Here is a 24,303-nt window from a genome sequence, read left to right as displayed (position 1 = left end):
CCTCTTTAACCCTGCATTATCCCTATCTACTATATCCCTCTTTAACTCTGTATTATCCTTATCTACTATATCCCCTCTTTAACCTTGTATTATCCCTATCTACTATATCCCTCTTTAACTCTGTATTATCCCTATCTACTATATCCCTCTTTAACCCTGCATTATCCCTATCTACTATATCCCTCTTTAACTCTGTATTATCCTTATCTACTATATCCCCTCTTTAACCTTGTATTATCCTTATCTACTATATCCCTCTTTAACCCTGTATTATCCTTATCTACTATATCCCTCTTTAACCCTGTACTATCCTTATCTACTATATCCCTCTTTAACCCTGTAGTAGAGTCCTGCAGCGGGTCAAAACCTGTGGTACCCTGCGGTTTGTGTGAAGACGTTCCAGATGCGGATATACCCGCGGGTCAGCGGTTCTACGTGTTTACGTAACGAGGGCTGGGATGCTGGTCTTCTCAATATCAATATTTGCTCCTTTATTCTGGGCACGACTACTTCCGATGATGTCACTTCCGGTTTATAATGACAGCACTTCCTGTTTTACGTCTTTCCCCCCCAGATCATAGCTACTTCCGATGACGTCACTTCCGGTTTATAATGACAGCACTTCCTGATTCTTGATGGTCAGCAGGTCGCAGGTCTGGGTGGCGGATAAGGTACTTGCAGGTCGGGTAGCGGGTCTAAGCGGGTAAGAATGCAGGTTACGGTCTTGGTTGTGGATTGCAATGTGCGAGTCGGGTTCGGGTCCCTAAAAATGGACCTGTGCAGGACTCTGTACTATACCTATCTACTATATCCCTCTTTAACCCTGTATTATCCCTATCTACTATATCCCTCTTTAACCCTGTATTATCCCTATCTATTATCTTCCCCAATTGACCCCTTTAACCCTGTTGTAGCCCTGTCGACTATATTCCCACTTTAACCCTTATTATCTCTATCTACTATATCCCCTATTTAACCCTGTATTATCCCTATCTGCTGTATCCCCCTTAACCCTGTATTATCCCTATCTACTATATCCCCTTTAAACTAGTAGTATCCCTATCTACTGTATTCCCCTTTAGCACTGTATTATCCCTATCTACTATATCCCCTTTAACACTGTATTATCCCTATCTACTATATCCCCTTTAATCCTGTGTTATCCCAATCTACTATATCCCTTTTTAACCCTGTATTATCCCAATTTACTATATTCCCCATTTAACCCTGTATTATCCCTATCTACTATCTTCCCCAAATTGACCACTTTAACCCTGTTGTAGCCCTATCTCCTATATTCCCCATTTAACCCTTATTATCTCTATCTACTATATCCCCTTTAACCCTGTATTATCCCTATCTACTATATCCCCTTTAACCCTGTATCATCCCTAACTACTATATCCCCTCTTTAACCCTGTACTATCCTTATCTACTATTTCCCTCTTTAACATTTTACTATCCTTATCTACTATATCCCTCTTTAACCCTGTACTATCCTTATCTACTATATCCCTCTTTAACCCTGTACTAGAGTCCTGCAGTGGTTCGGGTACCCGAGGGTTACACGCAAAAACCTGCGGTACCTTGCGGGTTCTGTGAAGAAATTCCAGATGCGGGTTTCCCTGCGGGTCGGCGGTTCTGCATGTTTGCGGGATGCAGGCCAGGACGCAGGTCTTCTCAATATCAATATTTGCTCCTTTATTCTGGGCACGTCTACTTCCAATGATGTCACTTCCGGTGTACAATGACAGCACTTCCTGTTTTATGTCTTTTTTTCCAGTACAAAAAGAGGTAGCCGGAGAGCACTTATTTCTTTAGTTTAAAAGATCATTTCTTTATTTTGCAGGCATTTACTGCACAACATGTTTCGGCTTCAGGCCTTCATCAGGTGCATAAAATCAATTAACACAGCAAGCTATTTAACCCCTCACCTCACCAACAACTGTATACCGGCTCCACAGAGTGGCCAGGTTACTATAGACATATTCGAAACAATAGTACTGCCATCTTGTGGCCTACTAGTAATTAGCACCAACAAAAGTTGCAAATGTTTTGTAGCGATGGTAATACATATTGACACAATATATGCAGAAGTTTGAAACAGTAACAAGGTATTGTCCTACCAGTGTCAAGCCATTTTCAGTATTACAATGTATATTATTCCAAAGTGTATCTGTAAGAAAAATGGAAATTCAATTATACATAACCATTATAGAAAGCATTTATAGCTCATAGCTTCGTTCATTCCCCTTGGTTCAACTGTATTCATTCTGTCTATCCATCTTGCCTCAGTTTGTAACAATAAACGTTTTCTATCTCCCCCTCTTTGGGGTAACTGAACTTTCTCTAAAACCAGCCACCTTAATGTTGCTGAATTGTGTTTATGCAAATAAAAATGTTTTCCGACTGGTGTATGAGTTTTTTTGTTCTCTGGATCATAATTGGAAATAGAATACTTATGTTCCCTGATCCTAATTTTTATTTGTCTCGATGTCTGCCCAATGTACATTTTCCCACAAGGGCACTTAAGGGCATAAATCACAGAATCCGTATTACAAGTATAATAAGCTTTTATCGGGATCTTATAACCCTTCAAAGGGTGCGTTATACTGTCACCCTTGATTATGGAACTACAGCACCCACAGCCCAGGCAGGGGAATGTGCCAAACTTAGGAGTGCTTAAAAATTGGTCCATTTTACAAAGGGATCCTGTGGTTGGCAAACACTGTAAAGCAGTCCCATTATTTTCCTATAAGAAAGGGAGAAATTTGGCGGACAAGTTGGTAAAGACTGATATCCATGGGACAGAGAATAAAACAAGATTTTTAAGCACTCCTAAGTTTGGCACATTCCCCTGCCTGGGCTGTGGGTGCTGTAGTTCCATAATCAAGGGTGACAGTATAACGCACCCTTTGAAGGGTTATAAGATCCCGATAAAAGCTTATTATACTTGTAATACGGATTCTGTGATTTATGCCCTTAAGTGCCCTTGTGGGAAATGTACATTGGGCAGACATCGAGACAAATAAAAATTAGGATCAGGGAACATAAGTATTCTATTTCCAATTATGATCCAGAGAACAAAAAACTCATACACCAGTCGGAAAAACATTTTTATTTGCATAAACACAATTCAGCAACATTAAGGTGGCTGGTTTTTAGAGAAAGTTCAGTTACCCCAAAGAGGGGGAGATAGAAAACGTTTATTGTTACAAACTGAGGCAAGATGGATAGACAGAATGAATACAGTTGAACCAAGGGGAATGAACGAAGCTATGAGCTATAAATGCTTTCTATAATGGTTATGTATAATTGAATTTCCATTTTTCTTACAGATACACTTTGGAATAATATACATTGTAATACTGAAAATGGCTTGACACTGGTAGGACAATACCTTGTTACTGTTTCAAACTTCTGCATATATTGTGTCAATATGTATTACCATCGCTACAAAACATTTGCAACTTTTGTTGGTGCTAATTACTAGTAGGCCACAAGATGGCAGTACTATTGTTTCGAATATGTCTATAGTAACCTGGCCACTCTGTGGAGCCGGTATACAGTTGTTGGTGAGGTGAGGGGTTAAATAGCTTGCTGTGTTAATTGATTTTATGCACCTGATGAAGGCCTGAAGCCGAAACATGTTGTGCAGTAAATGCCTGCAAAATAAAGAAATGATCTTTTAAACTAAAGAAATAAGTGCTCTCCGGCTACCTCTTTTTGTATTAGTAACCTTGGCATTCCAACACGGGGATTGCAGCACGTAGAGAAGCACACCCATACGGATGGATACATAAAGGACTCTTGTTATAGTTGAATGTCTTTTTTTCCAGATCATAGCTACTTCCGATGATGTCACTTCCGGTGTACAATGACAGCACTTCTTGTTTTATGTCTTTTTTTCCAGATCATAGCTACTTCCGATGATGTCACTTCCGGTTTATAATGACAGCACTTCCTGATTCTTGATGTTCAGCTGGTCGCAGGTCTGGGTGGCGGATAAGGTACTTACGGGTTGGGTAGCAGGTCCAAGAGGGTAAGAATGTGGGTTACGGGTCTTGGTTGTGGATTGGAGGGTGCGGGTCGGGTTCGGGACCCAAAAAATGGACTTGTGCAGGACTCTGTACTATCCCTATCTACTATATCCCTCTTTAACCCTGCATTATACCTATCTACTATATCCCTCTTTAACCCCGTATTATCCTTATCTACTATATCCCTCTTTAACCCTGTTCTATCCCTATCTACTATATCCCTCTTTAACCCTGTTCTATCCCTATCTACTATATCCCTCTTTAACCCTGTATTATCCCTATCTACTATATCTCCTCTTTAACCCTGTTCTATCCCTATCCACTATCTTCCCCAATTCACCCCTTCAACCCTGTATTATCTCTATCTACTATATCCCCTTTAACCCTGTATTATCCCTATCTACTATGTTCAATTTAACCCTGTTGTAGCCCTACCTACTATATCCCCCCTTTAACCCTGTATTATCCCTGTCTACTGTCTTCCCCAATTCACCCATTTAACCCTTTATTTTCCCTATTTACTATATTCCCCCCTTTAACCCTGTATTATCCCCATCTACTGTCTTCCTCAATTCACCCATTTAAACCTGTATTATCCCTATTTACTATATTCCCCCTTTAACCCTGTAGTATCCCTATCTAATGTATTCCCCCTTTAACCATGTATTATCCCTATCTGCTATCTTCCCCAATTGACCCCTAAACCCTGTATTAGCCCTTTCTACTATATTCCCCATTTTTACCATTATTATCTCTATCTACTTTATCCCCCTTTAACCCTGTATTATCCCTATGTACTTTATCTCCTTTTACCCTGTATTATCCCTATGTACTATATCCCCCCTTAACCCTGTATTATCCCTATGTACTATATCCCCCTTTAACCCTGTATTATCTCTATCTACCATATCCCCTTTAACCCTGTTTTATCCCTATCTGCTATATCCCATTGAACCCTGTAGTATCCCTATCTACTATATTCCCCCTTTAACCCTGTATTATCCATATCACATGTATTATGACACAAGAACAGTTTTTAACTATTTTCAAATCTCGGTGTGCACATCTATACTTGAATTTTTTTTTTATGAAATGCACATTTAGATAGAACCTGTGTGTGTGTGTGTGTGTGTGTGTGTGTGTGTGTATATATATATATATATATATAATTTTTTAATTCATTTTAATTGGTCAGTTTTTTGGGGAGTTGATGGGAGTTTTTAGAAACTGTTTAGAAAACTTTAGAAAAATGTGACCCTTGATAAATCTGCCCTGAAGACTTGTACTTGAAGTACTATCAAAATGTGCATTTCATACACAAATTATTTAGAGTATAGTAAATAGTTAAAAAATGTAGCTTTTATTTAATACGTCATTAAAACACAGCACAGGTCAACGTTTCGGTCTCCACCTAAGACCATTGTCAAGACCTAATGTGTGTGTATGCAAAGAGAGTTTTATAGATATAAATACTCCCGGCCACAAGTGGTTACCCTGGTCAATTATAAACACACTCGGGTAGTCTACCCCGTCATACACATTGCAGATTATTCGCTTATCCATGCTCTTCAGTGTATACAGGAGAAGGGTTAACATTGGAGGAAAATATAGATAAAAACAAGCATAATCCAACAGAAAATTCAGCAAACGTAACATAGTTAATGTGACAACTCAAATGTTGTAACTGGTGCTGAACACCAGTCCTGGTTTGGGTCATAAACCGGGACAGGTGTTCAGTACCAGGTACCATTCCGGAACTAAGGTCTTGGGTGAGACAGTCAAGAGACATTGGAATATAATATGTGCCGATATGGATTTGTCTCATATTTTGCCTGAACCACCCATGATTAGCTATAGTCCAGGGACCACCTTTGAGATTTGTTGGTCAAAACTGATGCTGTAGATTGTTCTGCAGTTAAAGGGGAAACCCCTGGCTATCAGAGTTGAAGTCAGGAGGCTTCCACTGTCCAAGCTGCACATCTTGCCGCTACATGACACCTGGGACATCTTTTCTACACCCCACATGGGTAAATGGTTTGTGATTTGCCAGCATATCCCCGGTACTGACTATGGAATAGGCCAAAATGAGATTTGAATTAGAAAAAAAATTAGACTATTTGAATATTGAAACTTATCATGTACTGTCCCTTTAAAACTTTGACCATTCGCCATTTAAAACCTGGTGAATTGCTGTTTTAGCCTATGGGGGACCTCCTAGAACTTATTTGGAGTCAATTGGCGGACTTTGAAAAATCACAGTTTTTTTGGGGGAAAATGGGGCAATGGGGCCCTGTACTTACTTCCTGAGCCCCAGTCCATAGATAGTATAGATAGCATAGTGATGATTCAGGAATGATCCTATTTCTAATGAGTTCCGCACAGTTACAAATAGGAAAACAATTCTGTAAATGTTTTGTGGGTAAATGGAATAAACTATTCTATTAACAGAAGCAAAAAGAATCACCTGATTATGAACTGGGACTTATAGTCACATTGTTACACCTATTATTTTGGTGAGTCCCAAAGCACAAAAACTAAATGACTTTTTATAACTCTATAGATTTTCAAATTGACTTTTAATTCCAGAAATATTTTTAAGCCATTCAAGTATGGGATCCGTTATCCAGAAACCTTATTATCTAGAAAGCTCCAAACTACGGAGATGTAAGGTATGAAGATCCAAATTACAGAAAGATCCTTTATCCAGAATAACCTAGGTTCTGAGCATTCTGGGTAACAGGTCCTGTATAAAAATATGCAAAATAACTTTTTCATTAGGTATCATATTTGTGGGAACCCCCCCATCCAGAGTGGGAGCTGTATTAGCCACAGCTGTGGGGGTGGAGCCATATCCATATTATAGGAGAGATAGAAGAGAGGAGAATGGGAGCATTAGATCAGTTACTAAAGCTCATTATTACTACTCCATGGGGAATCCCTTTTACACTGTGAAAAGTCACATTTGTCACATTTTCAGCAAAACCCCAAATTTCCTACAACACTGGCAATGTAGTAAAATGCTGGGACAACAAGTTGTAACAATAAAGTGTTGATATCAATTGAAATCAGTTTATTATCAAGTATTTCTGAATTTACTTCTATAGCGACACAATTGTACTCAGTGATTTACAAGGTATAAACATACACAGGCTACAGTTCTATTGAGTTATACAGTAACAGTAGAGATATCTGTGCTGTCTAATCGCTTAGTGGGATGAAGAGCTTACACTTTATTGGGTTATGTCAAATACATCATTTCTTTATGGCATTAATTCACCAGTGTATTTTATAACTCCGCCCACCAATCATTATGTACTTCTGTTGACTTTGGTTGCCTAGGTGATGTCATTGTGATGTCATGTGATGTCATAATGGACAGAATGAAGGTGTCCAGCTGCAGCCCAGATTGGCTCATTCTTTGTCAGGAGACTGAGGTGAGTACAAGTCGGGATCGTTGGGTACAAATATGAGCAAAAGGAATGTTATTAATACTGTTACTGTGGGGCTTAGAGACTGCTGGTGCTACTGGGAATCATTTAGAATTTGTTAGAAGGATTTTGAAGGAGGCTGTTGCGCTTGGTCACTGTATATTAGAAACACAAAATCTGGGCTGGAACTAGGGGTGGGCAGTAGAGGCAGATATTTAGGTTAGGGGTGCAATGGTTGGGGGGTACGAGGCATGTGATGTACCTCTTATGTCTGCCTAATGTTGGCCCTTCTGTAGCTCTGGCCCACTCAACCCCCCCCCCCCAACTCATCAACTGCTGTCTGGCTGTGGGGGGATTTGGTGCACAAGTTGCAGGTGGTGCTGGGGGATGAGCGGGGGGGCAAGTGGGGGTCTCTCTTGGGTGCCATCACCTTGGGGCTCAGCGCTACAGACAATATTGCCACATTCCCTACTTTTATTTTAGGTGGGGGCTTGTGGATAATGAAATCCATTAAACATTTATTACACTTATACTTCACTTGGAATCCACTCAACCCACCAACCTTTATCTACATCACTGACCTACATTTCCCACCACGGGTTGCACGTGTGATGTCACAATGGTGGGAATCTCGCACTTGTAATATGATCCCGCCCACACCTGGGCTGCCTTTGTGATGTCACAATGCACAGTGTGATGTCATAATAGGCAGAGTTAAGGTCTCAAGCAGCAGCTCAGATTTTCTCATTCTTTTTCAGGCGACTGAGGTGAGTACAACTCCTGATATTAGAGGGAAAACATATTTCAAAACTATTTTAACACTGGTACTATGTGGAATATAAGACTGTTATGGGCAGATTTATCAAAGGTAGAATCTATGTGAATTTTTTTACTGTAATAAATTCAAATATGCGCAATAAACTCAAATGGGAGTTTTTTTAAGAAAACAATTGAACGTCTAGGGCCAGATTTATCAAGGGTCAAATTGAAAATTTTAGGGGCTGATTTATCTTGGGTCGAATTTTGAATCTGCAAAACTTCAAATTCAAAAAGATCAACCAAATTAAGTTGTATTTTTTTTGGAGCGAATAGGTCAGTTTTTAATAGAATAGGTCTGTATTCAGCTGGATTCAAATTGTACGAATCTAATTAAAATCACATTCGATCAAATTCAATTCGAAGTTTTTTCCCGAAAAAAGTAAAGTCCACCAAATGACTCCAAATAGGTTCCAGGAGGTCCCCCATAGGCTAAAACAGCAATTTGGGGGTTTTAGATGGCTAATGGTCGAAGTCAAATTTTTAAAGAGACAGTACATGATAAATTTCTATATTTGAATTTTTGATTTTTTTTCAAAATCATATGAAATTTGGACTATTCCCTAGTGGAAGTACATGAAAAATAGCTTGAAAGTTTTTTCATTCAAAAATTCACCTCGACCTTTGATAAATCTGCCCCTTAGTGGTGTCTTGAGTAAGTTAGAATTACAGAAAATCGGATTTTGAACTGTGGAGTTGTACGTGGTCCAGCCTACCATCATTTGCTGCTGATATTTTATCCATTCTATATATATATATATATGTGTATAGGTATTGTGCATGGAAGAGATGACTGATGTGATGTTTTTGTTTTGTCTCCATAGAAAGAAATTTCTACATTCAAAATGTGGAAGAGAATCAAATCGTGTTTTTCTTGCTTTCGCAAGGTAAGGACTCGCTTCTTTCTACTGTATCCATTTCATTTGTGACCTTCATGGAGGGAAGGTGCCAGACCAAAAATGTCATGGCCAGACTGGCAATCTATAGCTTGTGGCAAATGCCAGAGGGGCTGCTGTAAGATGCCATAGTCTTAATCTTAACAGGGGCCCCACAGCCACCCCACCTGCTCGGCAGCTTTTGTCAGTCCCCCAGCTCTCAATTAGGAAAGTCGCTGGGGGAGGGGAGATTTCTCCTTAAAGGAGACCCCCGGGTCGGGGGAAGTGGGGAGTCTTCCTCTATATATACAGTAGTTACACCATGGTTGAGCTTGAGGAAATCTCTAAAACTAAACAAATTTTAATTCTATTAATAGGCCTCTAACACGTAGGGGCAGATTTATCAAGTTAAATAGGGAGTAATGGGAGATTTTTTCAATTCAGCTTTGGACTATTCCCTAGTCTAGTACGCAAAAATAGCTCAAGATTTGAATTTTTTTACTTTGAATTTTTACTTTGACTCTTGATAAATTTGGCCTTTAAAGGCATAGTTTATTCTGTTCAGAAAATATAAATGTATTGTAATTTTAGGTTCAGATTTATCAAGCCTCGAATTAAAAATAAGAATTTTTAAATTAGAATTTCAAGTTTATTTAGTGTAAGTTGACTATGGAATAGTCCAAATTCGATTCAAGTTTAAAAAAATTAGATATTAGAATTTTGAAATTTATCATGTACTGTCCCTTTGAGAATTCAAATTTGAATATTCAACCTGCCAAATTGGTGTTTTAGCCCATGTGGGCTTCTTACAATCAATTTGGAGCCATTTGGTGGAATTTTATTTTAAATGATTCTTTTTTTTATTTCTGATTTTTTAAAAAAAATTTCTAACCCTTGATAAATATGCCCCTTAATGTAGAGTTTACCCTACTTGCCTAGCAGTATAATTAAGTACATTTGAAATGTGGTTATATTCATTATATATACATATATATGATTTTTTTTTCCTGGAGTTATTGACTAAACTAAATATTTTTAAGGCCGAGGTTCTTTGGGCAAAAACTAAAATTTTTAGAGAGAAAAAAACTCATGATTTATTAAACCCTACCATCATTAAATCTGATATCTCAAACTTATCGAGATCATGCAGAAGTCAATAGGAAATGTCCATTTTACAATTTGAAGATATTGTGATCTGCATTGGGTTTTGTCCAATAATCTGGAAAATTTTGGGTTTTTTGGTGATAACCCCAAATAATTGAGAGCCAAATCCAAAATATTCTTACGATTCAGGTTTTTGCTCAATTTTATTTAGTTTATTTCAGAGTCTAATTGATAAATAAGATAAAATCAGGGATGGGAGTTTGGTCGAACTTGGATTAATAAAAATACGAGATACATTTGAGTTTTAGTAAATAACCCCCTTATATCTCTAGTGAATTCTTGTTGCCTATTTGCAGATTCATTTTTGTGATACAAACTTTTTTTTCATTCTTCAACAGAAAAAACCCATCAAATCAACTGAATCTTTGGATCAGAATGAAATCGTTGTGGTAAGCAGAGAAGAATTGTAGAAGAGAAATAGAAATAAGCCAATTTGCCATTATTTAGAGCATGTTATTTACTTACCTATAGATTTATATTCAGCTTCATTAAGAAACACTTGATAAAGCCGCACCAGATACATTTCCTCTTCCTACTGATCCTAAAGAAAAACGATACTGACGGTTTGGTCGGGTTCTTCTCAAACTGCCACATTTCTCCTTTATTTCTCCTTTTCTCTCCTGGCAAGAATAGAGTAGCCCCTTAGCCTCCCTGCACACACCCTGGATTTATTTATCCTTATTATTATGTTGGCTTTGAAGAAGCTTGTGCTCTGAAAATGCTTGTGCTCTGTTAAGCAATCCCACCCTCCGTGGCCCTGTGGCGGCCCCCCAAAGACCCCATTTTTTCCCATAGACTTTCATTGGAAAATTTGAAACTTTTGCCACTTGTACAGCATTAAAGTTACACTCACCAAACTTGGGTCACTTAGTCATGGGGTCAACCTGAAAAGTTCTGTCACATTTTGGGGACTCCAAAAAGTGGGCGGAGCAACAAACAGCCAATCAGATTTTCCCTATTGACTTCAATGAGAAAATGTCAAACACTGTCATTCCCACAGTGTTAAAGCCAGAGACCCAAAACTTGGCACCATGGGTCACTGGGGTTAAAATTTGGAAAAGTGGGCGGAGTCTACCACAGCCAATCAAATATTAGCCATTTGTTTCAATGGGAAAAGTTAAAACTGTCGCCGCTCTTAGATTGTTAATGGGAGGGTCCTCAAACTTGGCACAGTTGGTCACTGGAGGACCGGGATCAAAATCTGGAAAAGTGGGTGGAGCCAAAAACAACCAATCAGAATTCTTTGATGATTTTAATGGGAAAAATGAAAATTGCTGCCATTTGCACGTTATTGATGTCATGGACCTCGAATATCACAAATGTGCTCACTGGGTGTTTGCACTTCAAAGTTAGGAAAAGTGGGTGGAGCCACCAACAACCAATCAAATGTCATTCATTGATTTTCAATAGAAAAACATAAAATTGCTGCCATTTTCACATGTTAAATGTCATGATTCCGAAACCTTAAAGTGTTAGTCACTTGGTGACTCTGGTTCAGAATTAGGAAAAAAATGGAGCGGGGCAACAACAACCAATCAGATTTCAGCCATTGACCTTAATAAAAAACGCCAAATTGCTGCTATTATTACGGCGTAAATGCCAAGTGTCCCAAACTCAGCACAATTTCTCACTGGGTGACTGTGGTCAAAATTTAGGAAAAGTGGGTGGAGCCAATAACAGCCAATCAGATTTTACCTATTGACTTCAATGTAAAAGTTTCAAATACTGCCATTCTCACAGTTTTAAAGCCAGAGGCCCCAAACTTGGTACAGACCATGACTGGGTGACTGGGGTTAAAATTCGGAAAACTGGGTGGAGCTTAAAACAGCCAATCAAATGTTACCTATTGCAAATCAATGTCAATATATAAGTTGCTGCCATTCTTTCACAGTTAATGGCAGGGACATCAAACTTGGCACAGTCGGTCACAGGGGGACTGGGATTCAAATTTTAAAAGTGGGTGGAGCCAAAAACAGCCAATCAGGTTTTTTGATTGATTTTAATGGTACAATTTGATCTGCTTCAATTTTCACAGTTTTAAACCAGATTCTACCAACTCTCTATGCACCAGGGGCGACTGGCCCCAACACCTCTTGCATTTCAAAGCCAACATCTTGTGGTTTCTTCAGAAAGAGGGGCCTGTCCAAAAGAACTTACAATCCAAAATCAATTATATCTACTCAAAAGCACTTTTTCCAAAGACTAAACATGCACTCACCTTTAGTGATAACTTGCCTTGGGTGCTAGGACTTTAATTTTATAAACTAATGCCTTTTTATTCCTTAAACAGGCTCAGACACAAGAAGAAGAAGAGCCAACAGAAAGCTTCTGCCTGGTAAGCAGTAAAGGAGTTGGTATCATACAGTCCTTTTTTTGAAGGGGTGGTTCATCTTTAAACAATTAGTTGTTTTCAGATAGATTACCAGAAATAACGACTTATTCCAATGACTTTCTATTTTCTATGTGTGACGGTTTTTCTAATATTGAAGTGTAAAGTGTCATTTTTCACCTTCAGAAGCAGCCCTGGGGGGGGGGGGGGGTCGCCGACCTTGTAAACTGTTCTAAATTGATACATTTAGTTGATACATTTCTTGGCTTTGTCCCTGCTGAGCAGAATCCCTGAGTTTCATTACAGGCAGCTGTTAGACTTGATACAATAGTTGCTAATACTCCAGAGATGCTGCTGAGAAATGTATCAATGAAATGTTGTAAAATTGTAACAGTTTAGCGTCTGCACCTGAATTACTGAGCTGCCAGACTCAAACACCAGAGACAGTGACGTTCAACTTTAAACTTAGATTTTGGAAAAACAGTAAAAAATAAAAATAACAGTAAAAAATAAATAATGGAAAGTAATTGAAAAAAGTATTTATTTCTGGGGAACAATCTAAAAACAACTGAATTGAAAAAAGTGTTTTGAAGGTGAACCACCCCTTTAAAGGGATACTGTTATTGGAAAACATGTTTTTTCAAAACACACCAGTTAATAGAGCTACTCCAGCAGACTTTTGCACTGAAATCCATTTCTGAAAAGAGCAAACAGATTTTTTTATATTCAATTTGGAAATCTGACATGGGGATAGATATTTTGTCAATTTCCCAGCTGCCCCTGGTCATGTGACTTGTGCCTGCACTTTAGGAGAGAAATGCTTTCCGGCAGGCTGCTGTTTTTCCTTCTCAATGTAACTGAATGTGTCTCAGTGGGACATGGGTTTTTACTATTGAGTGTTGTTCTTAGATCTACCAGGCAGCTGTTATCTTGTGTTAGGGAGCTGCTATCTGGTTACCCTCCCATTGTTCTTTTGTTTGGCTGCTAAGGGGGGAAGGGAGGGGATGTTATTACTCCAACTTGCAGTACAGCAGTAAAGAGTGATTGAAGTTTATCAGAGTACAAGTCACATGACTTGGGGCAGCTGGGAAATTGACAAAATGTCTAGCCCGATTTACAGATTTCAAAATTGAATATAAAAAAATCTGTTTGCTCTTTTGAGAAATGGATTTCAGTGCAGAATTCTGCTGGAGCAGCTCTATTAACTGATTCATATACTGACTTTATAAAAGGCACATTTGTCTTCTAGTTAGTTTATCCAATGACTAACTTTATCTTTCTTACTCAGGAGGAACCAGTGCAAGAAGAACAAACTGGCACCAACAGCAGCCAGGAAAGCCCAGAGGAAGAGGATCTGGGAAATGAGGAGGAGCCGGAGGAAAGTGCTCAGGTTTGAGCTCATTTATAACTTTAATCCATTTAAACTTATTTTGGCCCCAACACAGGCCCCTATTCAATCAAATCACACAAACTACTCTGTAGGCCCCTGTTCCCCCATAACTAAATTCCAAATGCACAGGGGCTCTAAATGAAGCTCAATTGTGCCCTTAGTTATGATCATGTGCAATTGCAGCAGATGCAACTTGGAGTGCAGCCACAATTGTGCTGGAATTATGAAAATAGTAAATATTTGTTCCTGATCTTTATTTTCTTTGTTAAACAGGAAGAACAAGTGATTGAGCACGAGGGGGAGAATTCCATCAACTCCCCCCAACCACCAACCCAATCCATCAACTTCCTCCACTGTCAGGTAAGCAGAAAATAATCAAAGAGTAAAAAACTATAATGGAAGAAATGAGATGGATTTCATCATATTCTCTACTCAGCTGAGTTGATCTCACAAAACCAATATTTTCTCTCTTAAAAGGGCGGTTCACCCTCATGTCAACTTTTAGTTTGTTAAAGAATGGCTGGTTTTACACAGCTTTTTAGTTGGTCTTCATTAATTATATTGTATCAATTTTTAATTATTTACCTTCTTCTGGCTCTTTCCAGCTTGAAAATTTAGGGGTCACTGACCCATCTAAAAACAAATGATCTGTAGGGCTATACATTACGGGGGTTATTTATTAAAGTCTGAATGGTAAAATTTTAAAAATTCAAGTTCTTTTTTTACTATAAAATCTAATTTTTTTTAGTGAAAAAACCCCATAAATTGACCCATGACATCTGTGAGGCAACCAGCAAAGGGCTTATTATGTAAAATAAGGAGAGAGTTATACCATTTCTATTCACTTCACCTTGATAGATGCCTCACTAATTGTTTCTATTTACCAGGAATCATCTGGCACCAACACCAGCCAGGAAAGCCCAGAGGAAGAGGATCTGGGAAAAGAGGAGGAGCCGGAGGAAAGTGCTCAGGTTTGAGCTCATTTATAATATTAATCCATTTAAACTTATTTTGGTCCCAACTCAGGCCCCTATCCAATCAAATCACACAAACTACTCCATAGGCCCCTTTTCCCCCATAATTCCTAACAACTTCTTTAGGGCTCTTACAGTTGAGTGTTTTTAGCTGCACTTCAAAGATGCATGTAAGCACAGAATGCAGGAAAAATACAACATGCTGTGTCCCAACCTGTGCTCCTCACTTACATGTGTCTGTGTGAGTACAGCCCCAGTGAAAAGAATTCAGTGCATCTACTCCTGCGCTCCCCTGCGGCTGAACACATGAAACTGGAGCACAGGGAAGTGCAGCCAAAAATGCTCATCTGTAAGAGCCCTTAGGGGAGTTAATTCATGTGATGATAAATGTCCTTAATGATACTTTTAAATTGAAATGCCCCAACTCAGGCCCCCCATCCAATCAAATCACACAAACGACTCTGTAGGCCCCTGTTCCCCCATAAATTCCAAACAACTTCTTTAGGCACTTACAGATGAGCAGTTTTGGCTGCACTTCCCTGAGTTCCAGTTTCATGTGTGTAGATTTAGTGAATTCTTTTCAATGGGGCTGTACTCACAACTACACATGTAAGTGCCAAACGCAGGAGAAAGGCAACATGCTGTGTCCCAACCTGCTCTCCTCCCACACATGTGTCTGTGTGAGTACAGCCCCATTGAAAAGAATTCAGTGCATCTACTCCTGCGCTCCCCTGCAGCTGAAAGCATGAAACCAGAATGCAGGGAAGCGCAGCTAAAAACACTCATCTCTAAGATTCCTTAGGGGAGTTACTGGATGTGATAATAAATGTCCTTAATGATACTTTTAAACTAAAATGCCCCAACTCAGGCCACTCATCCAATCAAATCACACAAACTACTCTGTAGGCCCCTGTTCCCCCATAAATTCCAAACAACTTCTTTAGGCTCTTACAGATGAGCATTTTTGGCTGCACTTCCCTGAGTTCCGGTTTCATGTGTTCAGCAGCAGGGGAGCGCAGGAGTAGATATAGTGAATTGTTTTCAATGGGGCTGTACTCACACAGACACATGTAAGTGCCAAACGCAGGAAAAAAGCAACATGCTGTGTCCCAACCTGCTCTCCTCCCACACATGTGTCTGTGTGAGTACAGCCCCATTGAAAAGAATTCAGTGCATCTACTCCTGCGCTCCCCTGCGGCTGAACACATGAAACTGGAGCACAGGGAAGCGCAGCTAAAAACGCTTGTCTCTAAGAGCCCTTAGAGGAGCTAAATGCACATGATAATAGTTGTCTTTAATGATACTTTAATCACTTCACCTTGATAGATGTTTCACTAATTGTTTCTATTTACCAGGAATCATCTGGCACCAACACCAGCCAGGAAAGCCCAGAGGAAGAGGATCTGGGAAATGAGGAGGAGCCGGAGGAAAGTGCTCAGGTTTGAGCTCATTTATAATATTAATCCATTTACACTTATTTTGGCCCAAACACAGGCCCCTATCCAATCAAATCATACAAATTACTCTGTAGGCCCCTGATCTTCCATAACTAAATTCCAAATACACAGGGGCTCTAAATGAAGCTCAGTTGTACCTGTAGTTATGATCATGTGCAATTGCAGCAGATGCAACTTGGGGGCAAATTCACTAACCGGTGAATATTCGCCAGCTCTGGCTTTGCGCACATCACAACACTTCGCCAGGTGTAGATTTGCCTGGAAACTGCTAATTCATGAAGATCCGAAGTTGCGCACAGGGTAACGACCGCTGTAAAAATGACCCCAACAAAATTACGCTCAGCAGTTGGAAGTTACTCTAGCGTTGGCTAATGAGCATACGGTGTGCAGTTAAAGTACAATGGGCGTATATGCTGCAGCAAATACATTACACTACACAAGGCCAGGGAACCTTAATAAAATTGTTATATTGCCCTACACATGTGCCCACTGTATAGTTTAGGTACCATATGTTAGTAAATGTAGGGAGGGAAGGAGGGTACCCCAAAAAAATTTGATCTTATTCAGTCTTTCACCCTTTAAAAAAGAAAAAATGCCATCATTTTTTGACTTTTTTTCGGAATTTCCAACTAATTTTTGAGTAAGTCCTATCTACCGTATATACTCGAGTATAAGCCGAGTTTTTCAGCATCCAAAATGTGCTGAAAAAGACTACCTCGGCTTATACTCAAGTCAACGGGCGCTAGCTGAGATTGCAGTCACTGCTAATCATTCTTATATTGACTGCAATATCGCACAGTGCCCTCTGTTGGTTGTATGAAAGATTAACAGTGACTGCAATATCACACAGCGCCCTCTGTTGGTTGTATTAAAGATTAACAGTGACTGCAATATCACACAGCTCCCTCTGTTGGTTATATAAAAAATTAACAGGGACTGCAATATCGCACAGCGCCCTTAGTTGGTTATATGAAAGATTAACAGTGATGGCAATATCACACAGCGCCCTCTGCACATGGTAGTGGGACAGTGGGACAATGCACACAGTAATCCGTTTGGCAATTCTATGTCACCATCAACTTTGCAAAAAGTCCAGTTGATCGCTGGGGGGGTCGCTTTGGCGCAATGTGCGCTGCTGGGAGACAGGGCTGTAGTTGTGTCTAGGCTTATACTCGAGTCAATAAGTTTTCCCAGTTTTCGTAGGTTAAGTTAGGCACCTCGGCTTATACTCGGGTCGGCTTATACTCGAGTATATACGGTACTCTATTGCACTTTGCCTGGTCTGAGGTGGGAAGGCAAGTCTGGCGATAGAGTTAACGTTCAGTAATATCAAAAACTTTAGTAGTAACACTACCAAAAATTCACCTGGCGTTAGAGGGCGACATTGCACCAGAGTCTATCTCTCTGCCGAAATTACGCCAGTGAAGTGCCAAAAAAATATCACACTGAAGAATTTACGCTAGCATAAGCCACTTCACCTTTAGTAAATGTCCCCTTTGGAGTGCAGCCACAATTGTGCTGGAATTATGATAAAAATAACAAATATTTTTTCCTGATCTTTATTTTCTGTGTTAAACAGGAAGAACAAGTGATTGAGCACGAGGGGGAGAATTCCATCAACTCCCCCCAATCACCAACCCAATCCATCAACTTCCTCCACTGTCAGGTAAGCAGAAAATAATCAAAGAGTAAAAAACTATAATGAAAGAATTGAGATGGATTTCATCATATTTTCTACTCAGCTGAGTTGATCTCACAAAACCAATAAAATATTAATATTAGTAGTTTCCCCAGGGAGCTGAATAGATGTGATAAAACATGTTTTTAATAGGGATGCACTGAATTCACTATTTTGGATTTGGTAGAACCCCCGAATCCTGTGCGAAAAATATCCTAATTTGGATATGCAAATTAGGTATGAATAGGGGAAAAATATTTTACTTCTGTGTTTTGTGACAAAAGTCACGATATTTCCCTCCCTGCCCCTAATTTACGTATGCAAATTAGGAGTTGGATTCGGTTCCTCCGAGCATAAGGATTCAGCCAAATCCGAATCATGCTGAAAAAGGCCAAATCCTGGCCGAATCCCAAATCCTGGAATCGGTGCATCCGTAGTTTTTAATAATACTTGTAAGCACCTCACCTAGATGGTACACGAGTGGTCTCTCTCCAGGGGAGCTTCACCAATGAGGTGGGTTAAGGCTGTCGCCTCAGGCAGCAGTGCCCCACTAGGTACCAGGGGCAGCAAAAATGCTTCTCCTGGTTCTTTAAGAGCTGAATTTCTGGGGGAGGGGGTGGCAGCAACTTCAGCTGCATCAGGCAGCGGAGGGACCATGATCTCTCTCTCTATTTACCAGGAGTCAATAGTGGAGAAATAAACCACTAGTAGAGGAGCTGAGCCATACCATCAGCCAGGTGGAGCTCAATAAGAGTTGACTAATGCATTTTTAGGATAACTTTAAACCATTTAAACTTATTTTGGCCTCAACTCAGGCCCCTATCCAATCAGATCTCACAAACATCTCTATAGGGTCCTGTTCCCCCATAAATTCCAGACCACTTCTTTAGAGGAGCTAAATGCATGTGATAATAATTATCTTTAATGATACTTTTAATCACGTCACCTTGATAGATGCCTCACTAATTGTTTCTATTTACCAGGAATCATCTGGCACCAACACCAGCCAGGAAAGCCCAGAGGAAGAGGATCTGGGAAATGAGGAGGAGCCGGAGGAAAGTGCTCAGGTTTGAGCTCATTTATAACTTTAATCCATTTAAACTTATTTTGGTCCCAACTCAGGCCCCTATTCAATCAAATCACACAAACTAATCTATAGGCCCCTGTTCCCCCATAAATTCCAAACAACTTCTTTAGGGCTCTTACAGGTGAGCATTTTTGGCTGCGCTTCCCTGAGTTCCAGATTCATGTGTTCAGACTCAGGGGAGCGCAGGAGGAGATGCACTGAATTCTTTTCAATAGGGCTGTTCTTACACCTACACATGTAAGCACCGGATGCAGGAAAAATACAACATGCTGTGTCCCAACCTGCTCTCCTCGCTTACATGTGTCTGTGTGAGTACAGCCCCATTGAAAAGAATTCAGTGCATCTACTCCTGCGCTCCCCTGCGGCTGAACACATGAAACTGGAGCACAGGGAAGCGCAGCTAAAAACGCTTGTCTCTAGGAGCCCTTAGTGGAGCTAAATGCATGTGATAATGATTGTCTTTAATGATACTTTTAATCTCGTCACCTTGATAGATGTTTCACTAATTGTTTCTATTTATCAGGAATCATCTGGCACCAACAACTGCCAGGAAAGCCCAGAGGGAGAGGATCTGGGAAATGAGGAGGAGCCGGAGGAAAGTGCTCAGGTTTGAGCTCATTTATAATATTAATCCATTTAAACTTATTTTGGTCCCAACTCAGGCCCCTATCCAATCAAATCACACAAACTACTCTGTAGGCCCCTGTTCCCCATAACTAAATTCCAAATACACAGGGGCTCTAAATGAAGCTCAGTTGTACCTGTAGTTATGATCATGTGCAATTGCAGCAGATGCAACTTGTTAAAATTCTCCAGCTCCGGCTTTGCGCACATCACAACACTTCGCCAGGTGTAGATTTGCCTAATTTTTGAGGAAGTCCTATCTACTCTATTGCACTTTGCCTGGTCTGAGGTGGGAAGGCAAGTCTGGCGATAGAGTCAACGTTCAGTAATATCAAAAACTTAGTGAATTTGCGTAGTAACACTACCAAAAATTCACCTGGCGTTAGAGGGCGAAGTTGCACCAGAGTCTATCTCTCTGCCGAAATTACGCCAGTGAAGTGCCAAAATGACATCACGGTGGTGAATTTACGCAGCATTAGCCACTTCACCTTTAGTAAATGTCCCCCTTGGAGTGCAGCCACAATTGTGCTGGAATTATGAGAAAAATAGCAAATATTTTTTCCTGATCTTTATTTTCTGTGTTAAACAGGAAGAACAAATGATTGAGCACGAGGGGGAGAATTCCATCAACTCCCCCCAACCACCAACCCAATCCATCAACTTCCTCCACTGTCAGGTAAGCAGAAAATAATCAAAGAGTAAAAAACTATAATGAAAGAAATGAGATGGATTTCATCATATTCTCTACTCAGCTGAGTTGATCTCACAAAACCAATAAAATATTAATATTAGTAGTTTCCCCAGGGAGCTGAATAGATGTGATAAAACATGTTTTTAATAGGGATGCACTGAATTCACTATTTTGGATTCGGTAGAACCCCCAAATTCTGTGCGAAAAACTCTGCCGAGAACCGTAGCCTAATTTGGATATGCAAATTAGGTATGAAAAGGAGAAAAAATTTACTTCCTTGTTTTGTGACAAAAAGTCACGATATTTCCCTCCCTGCCCTTAATTTGCACATGCAAATTAGCATTTGGATTCAGTTCCGCCGAGCATAAGGATTCGGCCAAATCCAAATCATGGCGAAAAAAGCCAAATCATGGCCGAATCCCAAACTGAATCCTGGATTCGGCGCATCCCTAGTTTTTAATAATTCTTTTTAAGCACCTCACCTGGATGTTACACAAGTGGTGTCTCTCTATTTACCAGGAGTCAATAGTGGAGCCTGGCAATATCATCAGCCATAACTTCCCCCATAAATTCCAAACAACTTCTTTAGTGGAGCCAAATGCTTCTGATAATAAATATCTTTAATGATACTTTTAATCACTTCACCTTGATAGATGCCTCACTAATTGTTTCTATTTACCAGGAATCATCTGGCACCAACACCAGCCAGGAAAGCCCAGAGGAAGAGGATCTGGGAAATGAGGAGGAGCCGGAGGAAAGTGCTCAGGTTTGAGCTCATTTATAACTTTATTCCCTTTAAACTTATTTTGGTCCCAACTCAGGCCCCTATCCAATCAAATCACACAAACTACTCCATAGGCCCCTTTTCCCCCATAAATTCCAAACAACTTCTTTAGGGCTCTTACAGATGAGTGTTTTTAGCTGCACTTCAAAGATGCATGTAAGCACAGAATGCAGGAAAAATACAACATGCTGCGTCTCAACATGCGCTCCTCACTTACATGTGTCTGTGTGAGTACAGCCCCAGTGAAAAGAATTCAGTGCATCTACTCCTGCGCTCCCCTGCAGCTGAAAGCATGAAACCAGAATGCAGGGAAGCGCAGCTAAAAATGCTCATCTCTAAGATTCCTTAGGGAAGTTAATTCATGTGATAATAAATGTCCTTAATTATACTTTTAAACTGAAATGCCCCAACTCAGGCCCCTCCTCCAATCAAATCACACAAACTACTCTCTAGGCCCCTGTTCCCCCATAAATTCCAAACAAATTCTTTAGGGCTCTTACAGATGAGCATTTTTGGCTGCACTTCCCTGAGTTCCAGTTTCATGTGTTTAGCAGCAGGGGAGCGCAGGAGTAGATGCACTGAATTCTTTTCAATGGGGCTGTACTCACACAGACACATGTAAGTGCCAAACGCAGGAAAAATGCAACATGCTGTGTCCCAACCTGCTCTCCTCCCACACATGTGTCTGTGTGAGTACAGCCCCATTGAAAAGAATTCAGTGCATCTACTCCTGCGCTCCCCTGCGGCTGAACACATGAAACTGGAGCACAGGGAAGCGCAGCTAAAAACGCTCGTCTCTAAGAGCCTTAGAGGAGATAAATGCACATGATAATATTTGTCTTTAATGATACTTTTAATCACTTCACCTTGATAGATGTTTCACTAATTGTTTCTATTTACCAGGAATCATCTGGCACCAACACCTGCCAGGAAAGCCCAGAGGGAGAGGATCTGGGAAATGAGGAGGAGCCGGAGGAAAGTGCTCAGGTTTGAAATCATTTATAATATTAATCCATTTAAACTTATTTTGGTCCAAACTCAGGCCCCTATTCAATCAAATCACACAAACTCCTCTGTAGGCCCCTGTTCCCCCATAACTAAATTCCAAATACACAGGGGCTCTAAATGAAGCTCAGTTGTACCTGTAGTTATGATCATGTGCAATTGCAGCAGATGCAAATTGGGGGCAAATTCAGTAACCAGTGAAAATTCTCCAGCTCTGGCTTTGCGCACATCACAACACTTGGCCAGGTATAAATTTGCCTGAAAACTGCTAATTTATGAAGATCCGAAGTTGCGCACAGGGTAACGACCGCTGTAAAAATGACCCCAACAAAATTACGCTCAGCAGTTTGAATTTGCGCTAGTGTTGGCTAATTAGCATACGGTGTGCAGTTAAAGTACAATGGGCGTATATGCTGCAGCAACTACATTACACTACACAAGGCCAGGGAACCTTAATGAAATAAAGTTGTTATAATGTCCTGCACATGTGCCCACTGTATAGTTTAGGTGCCATATGTTAGTAAATGTAGGGGGAATGAGGGTACCCCAAAAATGTTTTATCTTTTTCAGTCTCTCACCCTTTATATAGGAAAAAACGCCATCATTTTTTGAGACTTTTTTTGGGAATTTTCAACTAATTTTTGAGGAAGTCCTATCTACTCTATTGCACTTTGCCTGGTCTGAGGTGGGAAGGCAAGTCTGGCGATAGAGTCAACGTTCAGTAATATCAAAAACTTAGTGAATTTGCGTAGTAACACTACCAAAAATTCACCTGGCGTTAGAGGGCGAAGTTGCACCAGAGTCTATCTCTCTGCCGAAATTACGCCAGTGAAGTGCCAAAATGACATCACGCTGGCGAATTTACGCAGCATTAGCCACTTCACCTTTAGTAAATGTCCCCCTTGGAGTGCAGCCACAATTGTGTTGGAATTATGAGAAAAATAACAAATATTTTTTCCTGATCTTTATTTTCTGTGTTAAACAGGAAGAACAAATGATTGAGCACGAGGGGGAGAATTCCATCAACTCCCCCCAATCACCAACCCAATCCATCAACTTCCTCCACTGTCAGGTAAGCAGAAAATAATCAAAGAGTAAAAAACTATAATGAAAGAAATGAGATGGATTTCATCATATTCTCTACTCAGCTGAGTTGATCTCACAAAACCAATAAAATACTAATATTAGTAGTTTCCCCAGGGAGCTGAATAGATGTGATAAAACATGTTTTTAATAGGGATGCACTGAATTCACTATTTTGGATTCGGTAGAACCTCCGAATCCTGTGCGAAAAATATCCCAATTTGGATATGCAAATTAGGTATGAATAGGGGAAAAAAATGTTTACTTCTGTGTTTTGTGACAAAAAGTCACGATATTTCCCTCCCCGCCCCTAATTTACATATGCAAATTAGGAGTGGGATTAGGTTCCTCCGAGCATAAGGATTCAGCCAAATCCGAATCATGCTGAAAAAGGCCAAATCCTGGCCGAATCCTAAATCCTGGACTCGGTGGATCCCTAGTTTTTAATAATACTTGTAAGCACCTCACCTAGATGTTACAAGAGTGGTGTCTCTCTATTTACCAGGAGTCAATAGTGGAGCCTGGCAATATCATCATCAAGGAGAAATAGACCACTAGTAGAGGAGCTGAGCAATACCATCAGCCAGGTGGAGCTCAATAAGAGCTGACTAATGCATTTTTAGGATAACTTTAAACCATTTAAACTTATTTTGGTCTCAACTCAGGCCCCTATCCAATCAGATCTCACAAACGTCTCTATAGGGTCCTGTTCCCCCATAAATTCCAAACCACTTCTTAAGGGGAGCCAAATGCTTGTGATAATAATTGTCTTTAATGATACTTTTAATCACTTCACCTTGATAGATGCCTCACTAATTGTTTCTATTTACCAGGAATCATCTGGCACCAACAACTGCCAGGAAAGCCCAGAGGAGGAG

At 40.1% G+C, this 24,303-nt stretch overlaps 1 long non-coding RNA gene across 1 annotated transcript; it reads left to right on the top strand.

The window, feature by feature from the left end:
- The first annotated feature begins 21,276 nt into the window (after positions 1 to 21,276).
- Positions 21,277 to 24,298, top strand: LOC121400087. Its single transcript, XR_005965545.1, has 3 exons — positions 21,277 to 21,319; positions 23,328 to 23,414; positions 24,259 to 24,298. It is a non-coding gene; the product is annotated as an uncharacterized LOC121400087 (long non-coding RNA).
- The last annotated feature ends 5 nt before the right edge of the window (positions 24,299 to 24,303 follow it).

The sequence above is a fragment of the Xenopus laevis genome, chromosome 2L, assembly GCF_017654675.1.
Source record: "Xenopus laevis strain J_2021 chromosome 2L, Xenopus_laevis_v10.1, whole genome shotgun sequence".
Taxonomy (NCBI): Eukaryota; Metazoa; Chordata; class Amphibia; order Anura; family Pipidae; genus Xenopus; species Xenopus laevis.
This window is presented reverse-complemented; position numbering and strand designations above follow the sequence as displayed.